Here is a 24,839-nt window from a genome sequence, read left to right as displayed (position 1 = left end):
CAACAAACAGAAATGCTCCACTTTCTTAAACAGTTTCCTGACATAAGTCTTTGCTTTGTTCATTGACAGTTCAATTTCCTCTTTCCTTCCACCTATTGCAATGTGTATATCTTTTGTGATCCAATTCAAATACTGCTGCCTCCTCTTTGAAGCCTTTTGGGATTGCTACACCACATAGAACTGACAGGTTCCAGACTAGAGTGAATTCTCACACCCTTTCTTCCTCACCTAATATATAAAACAGAACACTATGATTTGTCCCTTTTTGACTTCTTTAGTTTGACTTTCTTGAGGCCCAATGCATCCCAGACCAGTTTATCTACTGGGCCAGAATCTTGTCTCTCACAGCGACTCCAGAATCCTTTAGCCAATAAATCAATGAACAGATGATGTTTCTACAGTTTCCATTCACCCCTGGGACTTCAGCTACCCTTTAGAAAATTATTCCGCAAACTAAATTTTGTGGTCTACTGGCTGACCTTATGTGTTTGTTTTGGAATCACTTGTTTTGGAATCAATGTGTTCTTTACACATTGTTCTGAGAATCACAGCATTGGCAAAAGTCTAGTGAATTTAATCAGATTCTTTCCCTAGCAGCCTTTCAATCATAGTATAACCTCTTCTTAGACCTACTGACCCTTCCACTGGAAAGAAACAAAACAGCATATTAACTTCTCGGCCTCTATAACTGCGGTGCAGTCTGAACCACAACCAGAATTTTTTTTTCTTCCAGCTGTCTCAGCTTTGCAGATTCTGAGACAGAGACAAAACACCCAGGGCTAGAGGGTCAGTGTAATTGAATTAAGTGTGTGTGATAGGCTGATAATCACATGCAATATTCAAAGCACCACATTTGAAGTGCTTGCCTGCAGGCACCCTTGCTTTCTTAGCAGACTGGTACCTTCCTTCATAATGACTCCTGCCTGCCAAAGGCTTGTTTCTATTTCTAGGAGACTGTCAGGCTCTACAAAACATACCTGAAATCATCTGCAATAATCAGTGGATGGGAGGATGCAAAAGCAACATCACCTAACCCAATCATGTCTGTGATTCCAGGAGACAGACTCAAAAAGAAAGCACAGCTTGATTCTGCACGACGTGAATCAAGGATGCCCAGCCAACCACCACAGAGTGGTGTGCACCTGCAGGGTTTCGATGTTCTGCCCCACAGGGACTGAAATCCCATCAAGAACAGGAACTTCTGCTCTGCCAGAGCCTCGCTGTCCAGTTAGCATGGGATAATGGCCATCCTTGAAAGAATTTTGTACTGAGGTCTAATTTTTCACTTTCAGATGTGTGCATAATGAGTCTCACAGAGGCTAACACATGAGCAGTCAGCTGTCATTTAAGAGGGAAGGCAGAGGGCTGGCAAAATAGCTCACTTGGGTGGTTTGCTGCTTTGTCCTGTGTGCACCACCACATTGAAGGAAAGTTCAGTGCTGTAATATCTCTCTTTCCCTCTACCTCTATTTAAAAAAAAAAAGAAAAAAGAAAAGCAAATATAGAGGCTGTAATATCTCTTTATCTCTACCTCTATTTAAAAAAAAAAGAAATACAAATATAGAGGCAGGGGAAATGGCACCACTGGCATTTCAACAGACTTTCATACCTGAGCTACTAGAGGTCCCAAGTTCAATCCTCAGTACTAAGCAGGACTCAGGTAAAAAACAAATAACAACCACAACAACAAAAACCCCAAACAAGCAAGAAACAAAACCTTCATCTGCAATATTCCAGCCTTTAGGGTCATGATTAGTCAACAATTTATTCTGCCTTATATCTTAACTCTTTTTCAGTCACCAGGTTCCAAATGCTACCATGATGCCAGTGTGACTTCCCTGGGCAGAGGACGCCACCAGTGTATCCTGGAGACCCACCTACCCAGATCCCTGCCCTGCTAGGGAAAGAGAGAGACAGGCTGGGAATACAGATCAACCATATTCAGTGGGGAAGCAACTGAAGAAGTCAGACCTTCCACAGTCTGCACCCCATAATGATCCTGGGTCCATACTCCCAGAGGGATAAAGAATGGGAAAACTATCAAGGGAGGGAATGGCATACGGAGTTCTGGAGGTGGGAATTGTGTGGAGTTGTGCCCCTCTTATCCTATGGTCTTGTCAATATTTCCATTTTATAAATAGAAATTAAAAAAAAGAAAGAGCAAGAAAGAGAACAACAAACAACCCCAATAAGCTAAAGACAGAATTAATTAACTAATTTTGTTGGTATGCATGAGACCCCTTCTGATTCTTTTGGTTTAAATCCCCCCTGCTTAACACTATTCTATTTACATAACCACTTCATTCTATTTACATAACCACTGTTAACAAGTTCCACCCTCCCTCCAGGGCATTTGTGGTTCAGTGATAGGATTCTCGCCTAATCTGCCCCCTCTTTGTCACACTCTGATTTTCACCAGTCACTTTTCTCTCCACCCTCTCTATGTCACATCCTGTTTCCACCCTACTTGGCAAGTATATATAAAGACAGCATTGTGAGTTTTACAGTACTGTACTTTGAGTTTAACTTAGCTCGTCTTAGATTGTGTTGCGTCCTGCATGAATAAAGAGATACTGCCTACAGCTCAACCATGAGTCCCTGGTTGTCTGTTACCCGCCCGTGAAGCCAGCCCGGCAAAAACAACATAACCCATCGAAAACAACATATGGCGCCTACAACGTGGGACCGGACCTGTGCAACTCCCAGATAAGTGAAGACTTTGCCTACCTATGCACTATGGTCTTCTCTTCTACTTATGAAGAGGTTTGCCAAAAACTCTACTGTTTCATCATGAGACAGTTACTCTGTCTCTGGAACATTTTGCTCTGGGCCAAACTTTGTTTCCCTGACCGGGAACTTTGGTTTCTTATGACGGGAATCATAGAGCTTGGGAGATGCACGGAGATTTCTCCTTGGACTTTCTGGATTCCCTCTCCCATGTTTCCTGAGGAAAAGGACTACATTTTGCTCCGGGCCACAGTTTGGTTCTTTATGACTGTGATCTTAGACCTTGGGATATGCATGGGGATTTCCACTGGAACTTTCTGGACTTTTTCTCGAATGTTTCCCATGGAGAAGGACTACTCTAATTTGCAGAACATTCTCAAGTACCCTGGCAGTTCCCAAGAATGGAGACACGTGGTTAGTTCTACTCTCCTGATTGGATTCTTTCTTCGATGGGAAGACACTTTTAAAAATGGGTGCCTGAAGCAATCCAGCAGGAACAGTCAGAAGCACCCTAAATGGAATTTCGAGGACCTTTTTGGACTAGGACGCCCTCCGGGGACTCTTAATCCTACATGGTGAGATCTTGATAATCTGGTTCAAGTTGCGTTTCATAAGAGAATGATTTGAATGACTGAATTTTTGTTTGACATTGACTTAAAAAAAAATGTTGGACGCAGCCATGATTTCTAGAGACATCCAGAAACAATCCAAAAAGTTGTTTTTTCCCTCCTTTGATTTCTCTTTTACGTCTTGACATGAATCTGAAACGTTTAATCCTGAAAACTGTATGAGTTATGGGTGGGGCAGATAGTGCAATGATTATGTTAATTATTCTCATGCCTGAGGCTTTTAACCGTGGTTCTTCTGTTTACCTTTCCACATTTTATTGAGTTTAAACTGTTTAAACAACCTTAAAATCATACTAGAAACGACTTCCAATTATAATGGAGTTATCAATTATAGTAAACTTCTAATCTGCTACAAGTTTTGTTTGACAAGTAAGTGAATTTCAGCTGTCAAAGTCTTCACATGAAAAAGCATCTACTCAAATGGAATTCCTGGAAATCCATTTGGATCCTGTTCTCTGACATCACCCACAAGATGGAATGACTACAACACACCCCCGGAAACCAATGAAGTGACCTGGCACGACCTGAAGAAACAGATTCACAGACTCCAGAGCTCACTCTCTACAGAAAAGCAGAATTCTGGTGGCCGACATTCCCCATCGAGACAGACGTGCAGCATTTCATCCTCTGGCATTTTCTTCTGTGGTCAGCTACTTTGGCCTGACACCTCCATTGGACTTACTGGTACACGCTGCTGTGTTTCTCAAAGACTAACTTCAGCCAATTGCCTTGAGACTTTATAGACCATGTTCCCTCGCCTGCAGGCTCTGCCCCAGAGGCAGAAAACTCCCTCTCCTTATTAGGTTATGCCCACAGAGGCATGAAGCGCCCCAAGAGGCAAGAGATGCCCACAGAGGCAGGAAACGCCCTTTGAGGCAAGAGATACCCACAGAGGCATGAAGCGTTCCCAGAGGCAAGAAATGCCCTTTTGCCTGCTAGGCCTTGCCCTTTGAGGCAAGAAAAGCTCCCCTTGACATCACACTGGTTATTGCTGCTCACCTATTTTGTTTTCCATGTCTTATGCCAGTTCTTTTGAAAACGCCTGTACGATATAGGTTTCTGTTCACCCCACAATGGCCATTAGTTAAAAAGAAAGGGGGAATTTTTGGTATGCATGAGACCCCTTCTGTTTCATTTGGTTTAAATCCCCCCTGCTTAACACTATTCTATTTACATAACCACTTCATTCTATTTACATAACCACTGTTAACAAGTTCCACTCTCCCTCCAGGGCATTTGTGGTTCAATGATAGGATTCTCGCCTAATCTGCCCCCTCTTTGTCACACTCTGATTTTCACCAGTCACTTTTCTCTCCACCCTCTCTATGTCACATCCTGTTTCCACCTTACTTGGCAAGTATATATAAAGACAGCATTGTGAGTTTTACAGTACTGTACTTTGAGTTTAACTTAGCTCGTCTTAGATTGTGTTGCGTCCTGCATGAATAAAGAGATACTGCCTACAGCTCAACCATGAGTCCCTGGTCGTCTGTTACCCGCCCGTGAAGCCAGCCCGGCAAAAACAACATAACCCATCGAAAACAACATAATTTTACCAGAGCACTGCTTAGCTCTGGCTTATGGAAATGTAGGGGGTTGAACCTGGGACTTTGGAGCTTCAGACAGGACAGTTTTTTTACATAAGCATTATGCTATCTACCCCTGGCCTATAGAAAGGATTTCAGTCATATCTTTGATGATGAATCTTATGTTCTTTCCACTTTGCCTCTTTCTCTCTTCCTCTTAACCTCAACAGAAATAACAATGATAAAAGTAATGAAGGCTTCTCTTCGATATTGTTAAATGTGTAAGAAAAACTTCCCATGTCTACCAGGTCCACTTTCTACTTCTTGGTTTCTTCTTAATCTACTGAAATATGATTTTTGTCCCTATTAGAGGTTGAATTGTGTCCTTCAATTAGTTTGGGGCTTAACCCCTTTTGTGACTATATGGAGACATAGCCTGTGAAGTGGTAATTAGGAAAAATGAATCCATGAGGATGGGTCCTTTCCAACTGTACAGAGTGTTTTGTAAGCTGGAAGAGAAAGGATAGGGTATAGGCATCGAGGAAATACTATGTGAAGACATAGAAGACAGACTCTTGGAGGCCAAAGAGAGAGATCTCGGAACAAAACAAACTCTTCTGATACCTTGACTTTGAACTTCCAGACTGGCCAGACTCCTAACTGGCCAGAAAGTAAATTCCTACTGTTTAAGTCCCCTGGTTTGTGGCAGTTTGCTATGTCAGTTCTAGCAAGTCCTCCGCCCATATTCAAACGCTACGGGGCACCAAAGTATGGCTTACTGTTCATAGTTTGTCCAATTAGTACTGGAAACATTGGGAGCCAATCATATTTAATCTTTATAATAGACTTTTAAAGAGGATTTAGCATTTAATAACTCACTAAATCCAAATAGTTTATGTAACACCTATAAGGTCAAATGACTAGTTAGTAAATGGAACATGAAGATCTCTTTAGTATTTGTTATTTTGCTGAGACTGTTATAAAAACCACAACCCCATAGAAAGCATTTGACCAGGCTGTATATAATCTTATCCTAATACTGACAAAAACACTGTGAGATATCTTTCTTTGTTATTATTTTACAAGGATCTTAAGTGAGTAACTCAAGGTCACATAGCTAGTTAGTGACAGAGCTGGACTATGATCCTCTAGCTTTTGACATTAAGGACCACGTCTTAGTCAATATGCTATTTTAAGAGAGAGTAACAGTTATCAATTTTGATTCAGAATCCTAGGGGATAAAATATTTTAAGCCATGAACCAAGAGGCACTGGAACCCCTACTACCTCAGGGGAAGCATGTCTCCTCAGTTTGAAGAGGTCCCTACAATGGTGATCAACATGGTTCTGTCTAGAAGCATGCAGGATCTAGTATGGAAGTGGTGGAACACTGGGTACAGAAAACACACACACACACACACACACACACACACACACACACACACACACACACACACACACACACGGTTGTCTGCTTCTCTCTACTGTATGGTTGAAAATACTGGGTTCAGGCAGGCTGAGTCTTTTTTTGTTTGGTTTGGTTTTTTGGAGGGGTGGGTGGGTGGGTGGGTTAGAAACTGAACCAGCTGGTACTTTGGTTTCTTAAACCATCTCCCAATCCTTGCTGACATGTAACTACTGAGGAGTCCTGCTGAGTTTCTAATTCCTGTGTTCTCCTTATATCCTAAGACTGGCTGAATGCAAACAATATTCTAATTTATGTGTCTCTCAACAGATTTAATTTTAGTCAGACAACAAATTCCCAAGTCCAGACACCACTGAGTTTCTCTAGGCTGTTTCTCTTTGTTTTTAGCTCCTTAGATTTAAATCTCTTGGGTGTCAGGCTGTCCCACCTCTGAGTCAACAGTCCCCTCAGGCTGTGACACAATTGGACTTCAAATTGGAATTCAAATCACCTGGGAACAACAGAATGAGTTGTGTGTGTGTGTGTGTGTGTGTGTGTGTGTGTGTTTTAAAAGGCCTCTTTCTTTCCTTTCTCAAAGCTCCTCTTAAAATGCAGTAGACGCTAATTACAGCCCAATTTGTATATATGCAAATTTAATTCTTTACTTAAGTCAGGCCATGCCTTCTGAGGGAACAGAACTACAAAACATCTTGCTTTCAAACAAATTTGAGTGGGAGACTTGCCTTCCTAATACAAATCTTGCCAACAAATCCTGGATTGCCAACAAATCCTGGATTGCCAACAAATCCTGGATTGCTGGAATAAAATCTTTCTTTGAAGAATCACATCAGTCTTTTCCAAAAGTTGGTCTGGAATCCAATCTTGCACACAGACATGAGTTCTTCCTTCATTAGCAAACCAGCAGTGTGAGGTCCTCACCTTTCCTTGACCTCTGACCCACAGCACACCAGTCCCATAGCCTCTAGTCTGATATGGTAACCGTCCTCACAAAGTCAATCAATGGAGATCTATTTGAAGTGTCCCCAGGGTCATGGACAACATACAGGAAATTCCCTTTTCAATGTATTACTCAACATTCTCAAAATATGTTGTTTCAGTAGTGAACCCATCATAGTAGATGTAGGTAGTACTTTTAAAAAATATATATTTTAGGGGGGGTCAGGTGGTGGTGCACTGGGTTAAGTGCACATAGTATGAAATACAAGGATCTACTCAAGGATCCCAGTTTGAGCCTCCGGCTCCCCACCTGTAGGGAGGTCACTTCACAAGTGGTGAAGCAGGTCTGCAGGTGTCTCTCTGTTCCTCTCCCTCTCTATCTCCCACTCCCCTCTCAATTTCTCCTGTCCTATCCAATAAACATGAAAAATGGCTACCAGGAGCAGTGGATTCCTAGTGCCTACAATGAGCCCCAGCAATTACCTGGAAACAAAAAAGACAAAAATATTTTATTTTATTATTTTATTAATATTAACAAAAGAAAGAGAGAGAGATTGAGAGAGACAGGAGCACTGCTCAGCTCTGACACATGCTGGTGGCAGGGATTGAACATGGGACTTCAGAGCCTCACGTATGAAAGTATTTTGCATAACCATTATGCTGTCTCCCTAGCTCTGTTGATATTACATTTACTTTATTTTCTTTCTTCTTATATTTGATATGACAGCAGTTGAGAGGAGAAGGGGCAATAGAGAGGGAGAGAGAAAGAAAGACACCTGAAGCCCTTCTTCACTACTCAGGAAGCTTTCCCTCTGTAGGTGGGGATGGGGGCTCGAACTCAGGTCCTTGCGCATCATAATGTGTGCACTCAAAGAGGTGCTCCACCATCCAGGCTTGATAGTACTATTTGATGATTCACACCTGAAATTTGGATAATGTTACAATGCAGCTACTTTAACAAAACAAACAATAGCAACAGAATATCGTAGGACTATAATCTTTTTTTTTTTTTCCTAGCATAGGAATTTCTTCTGGTGTTATGGCAATCCTCTTTTGTTCTAAGGAGCTCCATCCCAGGTTTGAAACAAGACAAATATTGTGTCTAAGAATTCTAACTTTAAAACACTATTTGTGGGGCCAGGAAGGTGACTCAGGGCATACCATATGCCATCCATGCTTTAGGCCCTATGTTTGACCCTCAACACTGCATAAACGCAAGAAAGGCAAAAACAAATACAGAACAGCATAAATGGCTGTGGGACAGTCTGACTTTTCCCCCATCCCCCAAATATGCACATGGTACAAGTATTTTTTTTTCAAATCCTTTTTGAACTAATATTTAATTATTTAGTCAAGGATCATACCCTTTATTTCATTTATAAAAATACTCAAGTTGGAACCCTCATACCACATATGGATATGATGGAAACAAAAGAATCTCTTTCTCTTTCTGTCTCTCCCTCTATCCTCTATCTCAGATAAAAATAATAAAAATATTAAGCTGGGACTCATATAAATACACACACACACATAGTCACTCATTATCCTTTTTATTCCTGCTTATCTTTATTAAACTGGTTTAATAATAACTAGATGATCCTGGGGATAACATCACTATGAAGACGGATCCCTTCTAATGATATATATTCAATATTTAACACAACCATTATGCTATCTTCCCAGGATGTATATTGAATCTTTTGAATCTAGGTCCTGTGGCAGTTAGTGGAGGAGGGTTTGGTTAATTTTACTCCTGGTTAATCCAAGAGGTTTAACACTAAACAATTTGCTGGACAACTCTTGACTGTAGCACTGGAAATTAATCCTGTGAACTTTTGCCATACAGAAGAAATGGGGATGTTTATTTAGTTCTTTGTTCTGATAGAGTAGGGGAAGTAAATATTTCTGGGTGACGATTCCATGATGATCTTTTATTTTTTTATTATTTATTTTTTAAAATTTTTATTTATTTGTTAATGCGAAAGATAGGAGAGAGAGAGAGAGAGAGAGAGAGAGAACCAGACATCACTCTGGTACATGTGCTGCCAGGGATCGAACTCAGGACCTCATGCTTGAGAGTCCAGTGCCTTAGCCACTGCGCCACCTCCCGGACCACCATGCTGACATTTTATTTGGCTCCGATGAGATAACTTCCTGCTCTTCTACTTTCACAATACACACAGGTCTTGATAAGGTGCTGTAGACCCAAAGCATTCCATCCCTTAGTTCTACCCTTCACAGTGATCAAAGAGACTGTCATTTTAATCAATTGTGGAAATTAATTTTCACAGACTAGGAATGTGCTCCTGTGCAGAGCTGTGCAGCTGATAAGTGCAGTTGCTGGAAGCTTAAACAAACCTGCCTTCCTTATTCTTTTTTGTTTGACTTTTTCAGATGGAGAGTTCAAACCTGGTTTACATTTTCCAACCACTCTTCTGTCAATTTACTACTTCCTGTGGAGACCTGGGTGCTTTCCTGACTCTAGTACAGTTCACCCAACTACCATGAGCTGTTTCCGGTTGCACACGGAGAGCAGTGAGCAATGAATTCCAAGCTGATTTTACTCATTACATGAACAAAGCAATCAGTCCACCTGCAACATGGCAGGAGTCCTTGCCCATGCCAGACTACCCTGAGCAATCAGTCTCCCACCCCCACTCCCAAACCCACCCCCACACCCAGCCCCTCCCCTGCCATTTTTGTTATTCAAAGGAATTCCTTCAACTTTGGTCCTGAAAGTTCAAACCTTTTGTGATTAGTACTTTGTCTTATTTAATATTCATATATCACTTGGAAAATGAAAGGTACTTTGAAAACAGCCAATTATTCTGACCGCCTTCTATTAGAAGGGGCTGTTGGCAATGACAGGGCAATTTCCATTTTGAGTGAACTTGTCTTCCTTGGAAATTTCATGATTGGATTCAATCACACAAAATGTTAACTACTCAGAGGAAAATTCCTGGAGCTATTTCTCACAGCACTTATGGATAATCTCTACTGTATTTCTAAACATAAATAGCTTTGCACAACTTTAGATTTTAAAGTGTCACCTCACTGGAATGCTTATTATTAGAATTAGCCATGTAATTACTGTAGCAAGATGTGAATCATTTCTTATGACAGGAGATTTTTTTTCAAATATAGATGATAGGGTTTTAACTTGCTGTTTGGTGAATGAGGTAAATAAAAATTTCACTGCTTGTTCTTACACACATATAATCTATACTAGAAATGCTGAGAAGGGAACAGAAGAAGACAAAGGATAGGATTGAAACTGACACATAAAACAGACCAAGAGATTGATATTCAAGTCAGGAAAGGTAACAACTCAGACAGACTATGATCAAAGAGGAAACACACACACACACACACACACACACACACACACACACGAGTGAAACCCTGAAGAAAGAGAGTCTACAATAATACCTAAATTAAAAATGTCCAAACACTGGGAGTATGGATCGATATGCCAACACCCATGTTCAGCAGAGAAGCAATTACAGAAGCCAGACCTTCCATCTTCTGCAACAATGACCCTGGGTCCATACTCTCAGATGGATAAAGAACAGGGAAGCTATTAAGGGAGGGGACTGGATATGATGCTTTGGGGGTGGGCATTGTGTGGAAATACACCCCATTTATCCTACAGTCTTGTCAATATTTCCATTTTAAAAATAAAATTAAAAAAATATATCCAAACAAAATAATCTTCTCTTGAATTGTGGTAATTTTTTCTCCCATTTTCTCTGGAAATGTAGTTATAATAGAAAATTACTTTCTTGTAGACTTCTCTCTGTCTGTAAACTTGGCATATATCAATTTATAAAATCTCTGCCAGCACAGTGACTGTTGTATTCTACTCTACAAATGAAGACACTGGCAGTTATAGATAAAGCAGCTTATTCATACTTCTGCAATAGGAGAAACAGGGTCTGAGCTCTGGGAAACCTAGCCCCAGAGTCATGCAATTATTTCATCTTCTACTGTGTCTCCTTCAGAAATGGAGGAAGGGTGATATTCTGCTTATCTGGAAATCATACACCCAGCCAAGAATCAGAAAAGCAGTAGCAAAAGGATTCTAAGCAGAAAATAGAGTTAAGTTCAAATTGCAAGTGGTCTTGAAATCCTGCCCCGCTAAATTTTCCAAAAGGATTAAAACACAGGGTTTACATTTTAGGGATTCTTTACTTTTTATTTGTTTGTCATATCTTCCACCTTCTGTACCCTGTAAAGAATTTTGGTCTATACTCCCAAAGAATAGGGACGCTTCCAATGGAAGGGATGGGATACAGAACTCTGGCAGTGGGAATTATGTGGAATTGTACCCCTCTTATCCCACAATATTGTCAATCATTATTAAATCACTAATATTTTTTAATATTTATTTTCCCTTTTGTTGTCCTTGTTTTTCATTGTTGTTGTAGTTTTTATTGTTGTTGTTATTGATGTCATCATTGTTAGACAGGACAGAGAAATGGAGAGAGGAGGGAGAGATAGAGAGGGGGAGGGGAGAGAAAGATAGACACCTGCAGACCTGCTTCACAGTGAAGCAACTCCCCTGCAGGTGGGGGGGGGGGGGCTGAAACCGGGATCTTGATGCCGGTCCTTGCACTTTGCACTATGTGTGCTTAACCCACTTCTGTAATGCCCAACTCCCACTAATAAAATAAAATAAAATAAAACAAGTGTTGGGAGTGGGAGAGGAGGAGGAAAAACTAAAAAGACTCCACATTAATCAAAACTAAGGCTAGATGATCACATCCTTGTAGAAGACACACTTATTTTCATCTTCACAATGTATTTAAACATCACGGTTACCCCCAGGCATAAGTATGGCCACCTGCTTTTACAGAAAGGAAATCAGAGTTGGAAGGCATGTTGTAATTTATGAAGGACATAGAAATAAGTGGCTGCTGAGTTAGGGTCTAAATCCAAACTATATATGTGACTCTGAAGCATGCAAGTAAGAGATGATTGTTTGAGAGCAAAGGAGAGAAACTGAGATGAAAAGATCCCTGGGCATACCAAAACAAGCAAAACTAATCTTAATAGTGTGCACTACTTTGTCATTTTTGTGATCTAGGATTGAGCTGAGCATGCCCAGCACAGGAAGGAAGCACAGGAAGCTTCTGTGCTGTGCTCTCTCTCTCTCTCTTCCACCTCCTCTCTCTATCTGAAAAAAATTGGACTTGATTGATGAGACTTAGTGATGACCAACAAATCAAGACAAACAAAACCTGCTTTGTGAAAAACTACATATATGAACATAAACAACATGTGACACCCAATTCATAAGATGCTTCTGTGTAGCGTGCTGCTTTAGAAAAAAAGACAATAAAGGGGTTGGGTAGGAGAACAACTTATGATTTGTGAAAACCGAGGTTCAAGTTCCTGGTCTCCACATTCAGCAGGAGAGCAGTGCTGCTGCAGGTGTTTCTCTCTCTCTATCTCTCTCCCTACTCCCTATTTTTCTTTATAATAAGAAGAGGAAGAAAGAAGGGAAGAAAGAAAGAAAGGAAGGAAGGAAGGAAGGAAGGAAGGAAGGAAGGAATGAAGGAAGAGAGAGAAAGAAAGAAAGTAAATAAAAGGCTTCCAGAAGTAGTGGAATTATCACAAAAGCACTGAGCCTCAGAAATGACACTGGTGGCTTAAAAACAGTTACCGTATACTTTCCAGCGAGGCATTATTTTGGAATTTTCAGGAGTGATCTATTGCAACACATTTCGAGTATGAATACATCTAATAATTCTGGTTAGCTGTATGATCCTGGGCAAAATGCTCAGTCTCTCTGTGCCTTAGTTTCTTTGTCCATAAGAAGGAGATGGGGGTGATGGTGACACACTGGGTACAGTGAACATGTTATCATGAGAAAGGACCCTCGCGGAAGCCCCTAGTCCCTACTTGCAGTGGTGAAACAGTGCTACAGGTCTTTTCTTTTTTTTTTTCTCTCTCTAGATATCTCACTTTTCAATTTATGTCTCTCTAAAAAAGAGAGACATAAAAGAAAAAAGAAATAAAGAAAAGTCAAGAGAAGAAAAATGAAAAAGCTGGGAGCCTCAGCAATAACCATGGTGGCAAAAAAAAAAAAAGTAGGGGTGGGGAGTAATAAAAATTTACTGCCAGAGGTGCTAGGAAGTTGAAAGAAAGTATTATGCATAAAGCATTTAAGATAGATTGTGGGACACAGTACTTAATAAATCCTTACGAGCATCTCATTTAATTATTAAAAATCCTTTGAGGTGAGCTTTATTTTGTCCATTTTAGGTGGAGATATTGAGGCACAGGGAGGTAAACAGTTTAGCCAAGGTTCAAAGGGAGGGGAATGCTTGTTGTTGCTAAAGCCTTTGTATTAAGAATGGTACCCACACCTTTTCTCTTTGTAGGGCCTCATCCTGGATAGTGAGATTCACTGGAAACCAGTTTTCCTTGGGACATTTTACTCTCTTCTACTTTTTGGACCATTGTTTTGGAATGGAATTTAAGGAAATACCCTAGCTTTATTGCCTGTCATTCCCTCCCACACACATGATCTAATATCCTGGACAATTTGCTGTTCCCAGAACAAAGCCTGCTCTGTAAACTGTTAAACTTTTGCTTACACTGCCCTCCTCCCCACTCCCTACCCCGTGTGAATCTGCCTTACTTCCTCTTAGGCCTTCTATCTATATTTTCTGCAAGATTCAACTGCAGGGGGACAGGGCTTTATAGAGAAGGGACCTCTTTAGTCTACCACTTCGAACGTGCACTTGTCTGTTGTCATATCTAATCACTTGGGATAGCACTGACACGCCTGAGTAGCTATCAGTCTTCTGTGTTAGAAATATCTAGAGGAAGGAGATGGGCGTTAGCACAGCGGGTTAAGGGCAGGTGGAGCAAAGCACAAGGACCAGCATAAAGATCCCAGTTCGAGCCCCCACATCCCCACCTGCAGGGGAGTGGCTTCAGAGGCGGTGAAGCAGGTCTACAGGTGTCTATCTTTCTCTCCTCCTCTCTGTCTTCTCCTCTTCTCTCCATTTCTCTCTGTCCTACCCAACAACAAAGGCATCAATAATAACTACAACAATAAAACAAGGGCAACAAATGAATTAATTAATATAAAAATTTAAAAAGGGAATGAATTAATAAATATAAAAATAAAAAAATAAATATCTAGAGGCAGGAAATCTGTACCAGTTATCTTCTAACCACCATTGCTCAGTTCAGTTCCAGATATTAGAGACAGTCATGAGTTGGAGGTCACTCATTTATTAAATTTTTATTAATTGCCTATTATGATCCAGACACAATTTTAAGACCCTGTGGACACTGGAATGAAAAAAAGAAGATAAAATTTTCACCTACACAAATCTTATATTTTAGGCTCTCTCCTATACTTTCCATTCAAGTGGAAGAGTCTTGAGTTGGACGCCCAGATGGAGTTATCCACTGGATGTCCTAGATTTGAGAAGTACACTCTGGGTTGGAGTATCAGTGTCAGTCATTACCAAGGAAGTCCAATTTCACACCATGAGTCAATGAGCCTGCTAAAGGGGTGAATATTGACAGAGTAACAGTAATTTCTTTCTACTGCTCAATGAAAAAGTACATGAAGGCAGTAGAAGGGCCAGAGAGTGGCAGAAACTTCAGAATAAGCAAATTTAGGGCAGGACCAGTCCAGAAATTATACAGTTCTTAAGGATTACATTTGATGGTGAGTGCTCCTCCCTGGGGAGCTAAATCAGAGTTCCATGGGGGGTCAAGCAGTAGCACAATAGGTTAAACTCACTTGGCAAAAGGATCCTCTCATCTCCCCTCCCCTCCCTTCCCCTCCCCTCCCCTCCCCTCCCCTCTCTCCTTCCCTCTCCTCTCCTCTCCTCTCCTCTCCTCTCCTCTCCTCTCCTCTCCTCTCCTCTCCTCCCCTCCCATTCCCTCCCCTCCCCTCTCTCCTTTCCTCTCCTCTCCTCTCCTCTCCTCTCCTCTCCTCTCCTCTCCTCTCCTCTCCTCTCCTCTCCTCTCCTCTCCTCTCCTCCCCTCCCCTCCCCTCCCCTCTGCTCCCCTCCCCTCCCCTCCCCTCCCCTCTCCTCTCCTCTCCTCTCCTCTCCTCTCCTCTCCTCTCCTCTCCTCTCCTCTCCTCTCCTCTCCTCTCTTCTCCTCTCCTCTCCCCTCCCTTCCCCTCTCCTCTCCCCTCCCTTCCCCTCCCCTCTCCCTTCTCCTTCCCTCCCTTCCCCTTCCCTCCTCCTCCCCTCCCCTCCTCCTCTATTCTCCTCTCCTCTCCTCTCCTCTCCTCTCCTCTCCTCTCCTCTCCTCTTTCTCCTCTCCTCTCCTCTTTCTCCTCTCTTCTTTCCCCTCCCTTCCCCTTTCCTCCCTTCCTTTCCTTTCCTTTCCTTTCCTTTCCTTTCCTTTCCTTTCCTTTCCTTTCCTTTCCTTTCCTTTCCTTTCCTTTCCTTTCCATTTATTTATTTTTTGATAGAGAAAGAGAGAAATAAAGTGGTAAAGGGAAAGAGGCAAGAAAAAGAGAGATCTGAATCACTACTCCATTTCTTTTGAATCTTCCTGCTGGCAGGTGGTGGCCAGGGTCTTGAACCCAGATCCTTACTCACAGTAATGTGTATGATATTGTTATGTCCCCTGTGTATGCCTGCCTGACTTTCTGACTTTCCCCCTCCTCTCCCTCTTTCTCAGACAGAGATAAATCAGGAGGGAAGGGAGTCATGAAACTTCTCCTTTGCAGGTGGGGTCTAGAGGCTTGAACCTGGGTCCTTGAGCATTGTAAAACGTAGCTCTACCAGGTGCAACACCACCTTTCCTCTCCCCATTGTCTTATAAACGGCCATCACTCTATCTCTCCTGGCCTAAATTAAGACTAGAAAATAATGCAAAAATCAAGAGGTAAGAAAAATATTTTATCATACACATAATTTGGGGGGGGACAAAGAGGAGACAAGAATTAATAATAAAACTTGTGCCAAGAATGAAAGAAACCACCATCTTTCCATAACTCACTCATACAGCTTTCTCTGCTTCCTTAGACATTACCCTCACCAATATAACCAGTGCCACCTTGACATGTCTCACTTTGGACTATGTCCAGAAATGCCAGACCTGAGATGTCAACCCTCCAGCTCCAATATTCTACCACCAGGTTGCAGATGCTACCATGATGCCAACCTGACTTCTCTGGACAGATGACTTCACCAATGTGTCCCGGAACCCCACCTCCCCTGAGTCCTACCCCACTAGGGAAAGATAGAAATAGGCTGGGGGTATGGATTGGCCTGCCAATGTCCATGTCCAGTAAAGAAGCAGTTACAGAAGCCAGACCTTCTACCTTCTGCACCCCATAAAGATCTTTGGTCCATGCTCCTAGAGGGATGAAGAATAGGGAAGCTTCCAATGGAGGGAAGGGGATACAGAACTCTAGTGGTGGGTAGTGTGTGGAATTGTACTCCTCTTATCCAATGGGCTTGTCTTTCATAATCAAATCAATAAAACTAATGAAACAAAATATAATTGTACTGAAAAACTCAACAAAATGGATAAATTTGATCAGTAGAAAGTAAAAGAGATAAAATCAACAGGAAGGCAAATGAATGTTAACCAGCTCAAAACTTAAACTTGGTTTCATCATTTTCTCTTGATTGTATTCTATTTTCAGAGATCTGTCTTTGCTCTGTCTGGTTTCCTTCCACTTATTTTTGGGTTAATTCTACCAGTTCTCCATAAATTGAAACTTTAGGTCATTATATATTTTTGATACATTTCCAATTCCTTTTTAATAATGTTTTTGGGATTGTTTACAGTCAACAGTAAATACAGTTCTTGGCGCATGTGTAAAATTTCTCAGTTTTCTGAAAAACACACTCATCCCCAGCCTACGCTGTCCTCCACCGTCCTGCAGCAGAACCAGAAAGCCCAGCCTCCCCCACCCCCAAAGTCCTTTACTTTGGTGCAATACAGCAAATATCTCCATTTTTTAGTTTGTTACATGGAGTCCTTACATGGTCACCTTGGTGACCAGTCAGCCTCCCAGGAGTTTTATGAGGATGAAATGAGTGATTTTTTTTTTTAATATGAAGGAAAGGAAAGGATATTCTTATGCTTAAAACACATAGTTTGCAATGAATAAATAGCAGCGCCACTCATAGTCAATTCGGGGTAAGTGGAGCTTCCAACTTTTCCTTTTCCTGTTTCTCTGTGTGAGAACTACCATGAAAGAAGGAAATTGTACACTGTTGTGGAAACAGCCACCATTTGCTGTAGAAGAAAAGACGAAAGTTATCTAACTGGAATAGGCAACACTGCATTTGGAAGGAGAGTCCAGGGATAGCTGTGCTTATGATTTGCAGATGGTGAGTGTGGGGGTTCATGGAGGGAAAAGCATTTATCCAAGAGATCCACACACTCTCTCTCTGGACAAGAGGGACTGCACAAGGGTGTTCTATGGTGAGCAGTGGCAAAAGATTCTAGGGTATGTGTATGTAGCTGACCAATACATTGCAGAAGAATTGGTAAGGAACAAAGACTTCAGAGCTCCATTACTGGATGAATTCAGTCTTTCCTCCTATTCTCCTACCCCACACCTCCAATGAATAAAGAGACTCAAGTGAATTTACCTTCCATCTTTCAGGTTCCTATTTTGCAAAATGGGCATGAATAATGTGTGTCTTACAGGATAATTTTCAAGGTACAATGAGTTAAACTGTGGGAACAACTCAGAACTATACATAGTTACATAGGAAGTGCTAGATGGTTCTTAAATAAATCCAAACAACATCTGAGAATCTGAATATAATATTTTTAGGTGTTCATTCATATAGTGAAACTGAAGGACCATGCTTTTAACTAGCAAGTTAAGCTTAAAAACGTTCAGGGGGTTCTGCTTCTGTTCTTCTAAAGATTTTCCTGATTATATGCCCTGGTCAGAGCTTTTTAGCTAACATCACAAAGGATTTAGCATGAGATTAATTAATTGTCAGAAGATTAAAGTTTTTTTTTAACTTCCAAGTGGCTACTGTTGTATTTTTAATTGACAGCATGTTGGCAGTTTAATCTATTTTTTTGAAAACAAATCCACCAACAGTCAAATGCTGATAGCTTCCCTGACAAGATAGACAGCTAAACTTTCCACAGTCAATATGTTACCCATAAAAACAAATAAATAAATAAACGTAAATCAACTTTGAAATGTTATGCTGTTCTTGGTATGAAAAATCCAAACTAAAGTGAGGAAATTATGTTATGCAATTATACAAGGCAATGTGTTGATAATGGCTTATCAGTTATGTCTAGTCTAACTTCACTCTCCTTTGTTTGCTCAAATAAACAATAATTACCCCCTATCTCCCAACGAACTTTTAATTTAGTGATCAATTTTTTTTGATTAAATAAGGGTACTGAGATTTTACTGGGTAGATATTATTAAGTAGCAAGCATAAACAAGAACATACAGATAAATATAAATACATAGATAATCGAGTGTTTGGTATTTTATCTATTGTATTAGTTTCCACTTTCTAGTGAGTAGCTCTTTTGTTGGCAGAATGCCCCCTGAATATATAGGAAAATTATTACTTCTGAAAAAAAGAACTAGAACATAGAGTGATGATGTGAATTACTCAGATTTACCCAATTAAAAGACAATGATAGCAGTATTCATTTTCTTAAAGAAAAGGTATTTGTGCTCACTTAGAGTATTAAAGGAGCTAGTCTTTTCTTGTTTCTAAGCCATTTAGTCAGTAACTTGTTAAATTCCTTTACCCTCAGTTTACCTATTCAGTGTCAACACATATTTATGAGTCAACATTCAGCCTCTGAGATATCATGGAGTTGAGAACAAATTTTATAATGAGGCTACTCTGAATCTCATATATGCTTGAGGTTTTGTCCCTGTAGTGCCACATAAACAAACAATTATGAGCATGTTTTTAGTATGTATCTATCCTAATGGACCCTCCAATGTACCAAGTCTTTGAAATTATCCCTCACTCTTCCTTGATTTTTGTTTGTTGTTATTTTATGAAGGCAACATAATCCAGGGTATAGTCCCATATCTTGATGTCATTTAATAAGTATGTCTGGACTAAGGGACTCTGAGTTGTATGGTTTTTGTTCCATCTTCTGTGTTGAGAAGTGATTCTGCACTAATTATTACCACCTTCCCAGGTGTAAAATGTGGAGGCAAGCTTTTCCTTATCGGAGGCAGATCATCTGAGTATTTTTCCATGTTCCTCCTATTTGATACTTCCCAGATTTACTTCTTTGAACGCTAATAACTTCTATAAATAAGGCATACACCCTTCTAACTCTGAGGAAACAGGAAGGCATGGAGAATGGAATTCATCCTTTGGAAGGAGACACCACAGAATACTCTCAAGGATGGAACTAGGGCCATACGGATGGAAGTCAAATGAAAGGCTAATTGTGGTTCAGGGTGAAAAGGAATGCTCCTTACAGCCAGAAGTCACCAAATAAGTGGCTCCCTGAAAAAGCAGCCAGACTCTGGTGCTGAAAGGAGCCTGTCTGTGAATTATTGATAGATGTGAGATGAGGCTACCTACCAATCTTCCTGTCTTCTTCTCAAACATTCAAGCTATCTGCCTGCTATAATTCAGCAGGAATTTACACTCTTCTGAAAGAATTGTTTTTTCTTTTGGTTGCTGTGTAGTACTGGCAAATCTCACAATCCTGTTAGGAGGAATGAAAAGATTTGACTCATTTGAATTCATGGAATAAGAAAATGGAATTTGAAATGAGTATGAGTCATTTATTAAGCCACAGCCCAGGCCTCTCTCTGCAGCTTTGTGGGGACTAATGAAAAGTGCTTCTTAGCCAATGTAAAGGGCATTCAAATTTAGAAGGATCCCAGTTAAGTCAACTCTCATAGGGTACTGAGTGGTCCAGCATATAAATATTTAGTGCTGGGGCCAGGTGGTGGTGGTGTACTTGGTTAAGCACACATACCACACTGTTGGTATGCTTCTAATTCTGCTTCTAAAAACCCCTTCTGTTTCATTTGGTTTAATCCCCCCTCTTAACACTGTATTCTATTTACATAACCGCTGTTAACTAAGCACCACCCTCCCTCCAGGGCATTGGTGCTTCAGTGGTAGAATTCCTGCCTGCTCCGCCCCCTCTCCTTGTCACACCCTGATTTTCACCAGTCACTTTTCGCTCCACCCTCTCTACATCACATCCTGTTTCTGCCCTACTTGGCAAGTATATATAGGATTGTGTTTTTAGTTTAGTTTTAGCTTAGCTTGGCTTAGATTGTGCTGCATCCTGCATGAATAAAGAGATACTGTGTACAGCTCAGCCATGAATCCCTGGTCATCTGTCTCCCAACCGTGAAGCTAGTCCAACATGACACTGCACAATGACCTGGGCTGAAGTTCCTGGTCCCCACCAGAAGTGAGGAAGCTTCATGAGTGGTGCAGTAGAGTTGCAGGTGTTTCTCTCCCTCTCTCTTTTCCTCTCCCTTCTCAACTTCTGTCTCTATCCAATAAACAAACAAACAAATATGTGCTGCCTGTGTTGTACTTCTTGACAATTCAAGTCCTCTGACTCCAACATCTGCTCTAACCACCCATGTCTTGCTCTCATATCAACTTTTTAGTCCTGTGCTCAGCTGTGTAGGACCCAGATAGTTGATGGTGATCTAATAAAATATCTTTCTAGTATATCAATGGAATTAACATGCTATCATTTCCAGTCAGTCTCTGTCATCATCCTGGGATGTACTTAGATCAGAGGTACATAAAATGGTGACTAATAGGAAACATAGTTTTCCATCTGGAGACCTTTTGGAGTTCTGATGTCAAATCTAGCATGGGTTGAACATTATTCCAGTTTTATTGAATCCCATTTGAGATTGTAGAGTTATTCTGCTTATTCTAGCACCTTTATATTACTATATTTTTCTGTCAAGACACAGCTTGACTTTTTGCTCACATTAACTTATAAACATTTGTCTATGGCATGAGTTTATAAGATATTGTTGCAGAAAGATTTCTAACAGGTCAGGATATTTTTGTTCTTCCTTAAGTGAGTATAAAGATTCACTTGAAAGTTACATCTTACCTGTCTATGTTGTACAAGTGACAGTGTTTTCAGAAAATATCTGATAAATTGGGCGATTTTGATTGCAACTGGAAAGGGGGAAAGTGATGGTTCTAATAACCCACATCCACTGAGAAATGGTGGCAATAACAATGCCTACAGTTCCGGGATTGTATCTGATGAGGGCTTTGGCATTATTCTGGATTATGTCCTTTTAGGTTGCAAATGATATGTTGAGTTCTGCTTGGGAGCTGGTGTGGATAAGTATGTATTGATACAAAAAAAAAAGCCAGAGTAACTCAACCATAATTTTTGTTACACAGAGGATTATTACTAATAAAATCATTTTGACCTGAAGTTTTCTCCCTGTAATATAATGCACACTCTAGTATGAGAGGATTTCTTATACAATATGCTGTTTTAGTTACTGTTCTGTCTTATGGCAGAGGACTAAGAACAGACATATAATAGGTATTTGTTGAGTAACTGAATCAAATTTTATTATGACACTGCTTGTATTTAGAAACACTACACAAAATATCTAATTTGTTCTAGGATATTTTTTGACGGAAAAAATTGGATTATTTTGAGGTAATTCCAATATTTTCTCCCTTTAGAACATGCAGTTTTAAATCATGAAGTGAGTTCACTAGTTCCTACAAAATAGATGACAGACTAGAGAGAGAGTAGGTAAAGTTATGAGTTAGAGGCCCTCAACTAGAATTTTCTACTTTTCTTTTTCAAGTTTATTTCTTCATTGGTCAAGGAAACACCTTTTCAGACTCTATAAGATGTGTAATTTTGACAAATGTGCATGAAAGAATATTTGTAGGCATAGAATATTAACAAATCATACATAGCATCTTTATAGTAAAAAACAGATTCCTCCTTGGGCTAAGGAAACAGCATAATGGTTATGCAAATAAACTTTCATGCCTGAGGCACCAAAGGCCTGCCAGGTTCAATCCCCAGTACCATCATAGGTAAGAGTTGAGTAGTGCTCTGGAGAAACAAAAAAAAATCCTTCTGGGGAACAGGTGGTAGCACACCTATTACTATCCACAAGGACCCAGTCTTATGAGTAGTGAAACAGTGCTACAGGTGTCTCTCTGTCTCTTTCTCCCTCTCAATTTCTCTCTGTTGTATCAAATAAAATTAAATTAAAAAAATAAAAAAGTATTATTCTTAGAAAAAGTCCCTCTATCCCTCTAGCTGTTATTTATTTTTGTATTCCTAAAGAATGTTGAAGCCTTGGTCCCCACCTGCAGGGGGAAAGCTTCAAAAGTGGTGAAGTGGTACTGTAGGTCTCTCTCACTCTCTCTCTCTCTCCTCCTTTCCTCTCAATTTCTCTTTTTCGCTAGCAAACTAAACAATAAAAATAATTTTAAAAATAAATGTTGATCTCTATGTATTTAGCAGACTCGGTTGATACCTACTACTAGTTGATTTAAAGGAGATGACACCAGATAATATGGGTAGGCCTCAACCAACCAACTGACAGAGCTTAAACAGACACTGAACTTTCCTGAACAGTAAGGGACCTCTGCTTCAAGACTGCAGAATCAAAACCACCAGAGTTTTCAGTGGGTTAGCTTGTCTTAGGGGCTTTGAACATGCTAGTCCCCACAGTTGTTAAAGTTAGCTCTTTACAATAAATCTCAGTGTACAGGTCTCTGTATGGATATGTGTATCCGGGTATGTATATGTATATATTATCTATTTTGCTTCTGTTTTCTAGTGAACCCTGGGTGAATCAGGGAGATACTGAGTTAAGAAAGTCCTGGTTTTCTAAATAATTTCCCTTTTATAGTAGTTTTCCCAACCTACTGATATTTCTGAGACTTGACACTGTTTAAATCACACACCAAACTCATACACATGACTAAGAGAACTTTCAAGTGAAGATAGCTGAAAGTGTCCAGCTGCTCTGCTACCAAGTTAGACCATGAGGATTCCAAGAATACCTCAGTCTGTCTCCTATCCCTCTGGTCAAGCAAGACATTCCAAATATTTGGAAGCTTAGGCTCTCCTTGCTAATTCTGTGCTGACAGTCAGTCAAGCAGAAAGTACCTCGTAATTGTGCAAACGTCCCTCTGGGTATTGAGGTGAACAGGAACACATCAGTGGAGCTGGATGTGATATATTTGCAGCATACAAGATATTTATTATTCTAAGAAGATGAACACTACAATGCATGCAGACCTACACAAACAAAATAGGAACAGACCTGGGGATAAACACACACACACACACACACACACACACACACACACACACAAACAAACAAACAAATAAACTTGCTTTGAACAGCAGGAGACGATGTTTTGGCAGCTGAGCAGGGCAAGAGCTTCAGGAGTCGCTCTTTAAGGCTGCGCTTGGTGCTGTTCTGAGAATACAGGAAACCTAGAAGATACGTGATGGCTTCTGTTAATGCTGTCTGCAGAGAGAAAGTTTGGGCAGGAGGCAGTGAGGTTTATCAGAGAAGCCAGGCAAGCAGGGGCTGGGTGCAGCCATACATGGAAGAAATCACAGGCAAAGGAGAGGGAACTAGAATCACAGAAGGAAAAAAAAAACAAAAAAAAACCCCAAAAAAACCAACCTTTCCCCCCTGCTGTTTTCCACTTTTAAATGTTTTTTTTTTGCAAAACTTTGCCGTATCATAAGGCCAGATACTGATTACCAAATATTAAAAAAAAAAACAAAAAAAAACATGCAAATGTATCTTTGGATTGGCAAAAGGGATATTGGATGATTTTTTTTTCTTCACCTTAGATTAGGAATCAATTGTAAGTCACTGCAAGAGCCAACTGGATTGAAGTTTCAACATTCAAACCAGCAGTAAGGACCCACATGGCAATTTTCTGTTCTCATTGCTCTTGTGATCTTTAATTATAGAAGAGATAGTTGCATCCATCACTCACACCGCAATCACCTGTTAGTACCTTTGCCTTCCCTGAAAGTGAGAACTCCATGGCCTTGGTAGGAGAGGCAGCTTCATTAGCATGAATTGAACTGCCCAGACATATGACAAGCCTTCTTCACAGTTTTCATATATGGGCATTAATGGGCAGGGCTTATTCAAGGAGATTAAGTCCAAAAGAAGTAAGGTGTACTTGCAAAATATTAACCGAGAAGTAGATGGAACTGAATCTGTAAATTCACACAGATGGAGAGCATGCAAGGGAAATCAGTAATGACCGATGAAGCAAGTGAGCCAGCACTCAAGACAACTTTGCTGTCACAGGCCAGAAATGTCCAGTTCAGCATCAGTTTACCCACACTGAATGCTCAGGAGACTGACATTGAATGATCTCTTCCCTCCACCCCTGCAAATCAGTTGTGAACGTGTCAAATCAAAAGCAATAACAAGGGGAGTCACATAAGGAGTGAGAGTGATATGCCAAAAATATTTAATCAACCCAAAAGGAAGTGAGATATAAGAATAGAGAGAAACAAGGAAGAGATGGGACACACAGGAAACACCTAATAAGATGCTAACTTGTGCTCAGTCAGGAAAAGAGAAACTGAATCCTTATTAACCACTACAAAGTTTCACTTC

General features: G+C 40.5%; 1 protein-coding gene across 4 annotated transcripts in view; it reads right to left on the bottom strand.

The window, feature by feature from the left end:
• Positions 1-24,839, bottom strand: part of KCNIP4 (potassium voltage-gated channel interacting protein 4) — a 605,188-nt gene that overhangs the window by 154,717 nt on the left and 425,632 nt on the right. Inside the window, exon 1 of one of the 4 annotated variants that reach the window (XM_060188276.1) lies at positions 23,578-24,117. The exons of the other annotated variants lie outside the window; for them this stretch is intronic. The gene's annotated coding sequence lies outside the window, so the exon portion shown is untranslated. Of the gene's footprint in view, positions 1-23,577; positions 24,118-24,839 lie in introns of those variants that run through there. 4 annotated transcript variants of the gene reach the window in all.

This window comes from Erinaceus europaeus, chromosome 3 (genome assembly GCF_950295315.1).
Source record: "Erinaceus europaeus chromosome 3, mEriEur2.1, whole genome shotgun sequence".
NCBI classification, from domain to species: Eukaryota; Metazoa; Chordata; class Mammalia; order Eulipotyphla; family Erinaceidae; genus Erinaceus; species Erinaceus europaeus.
This window is presented reverse-complemented; position numbering and strand designations above follow the sequence as displayed.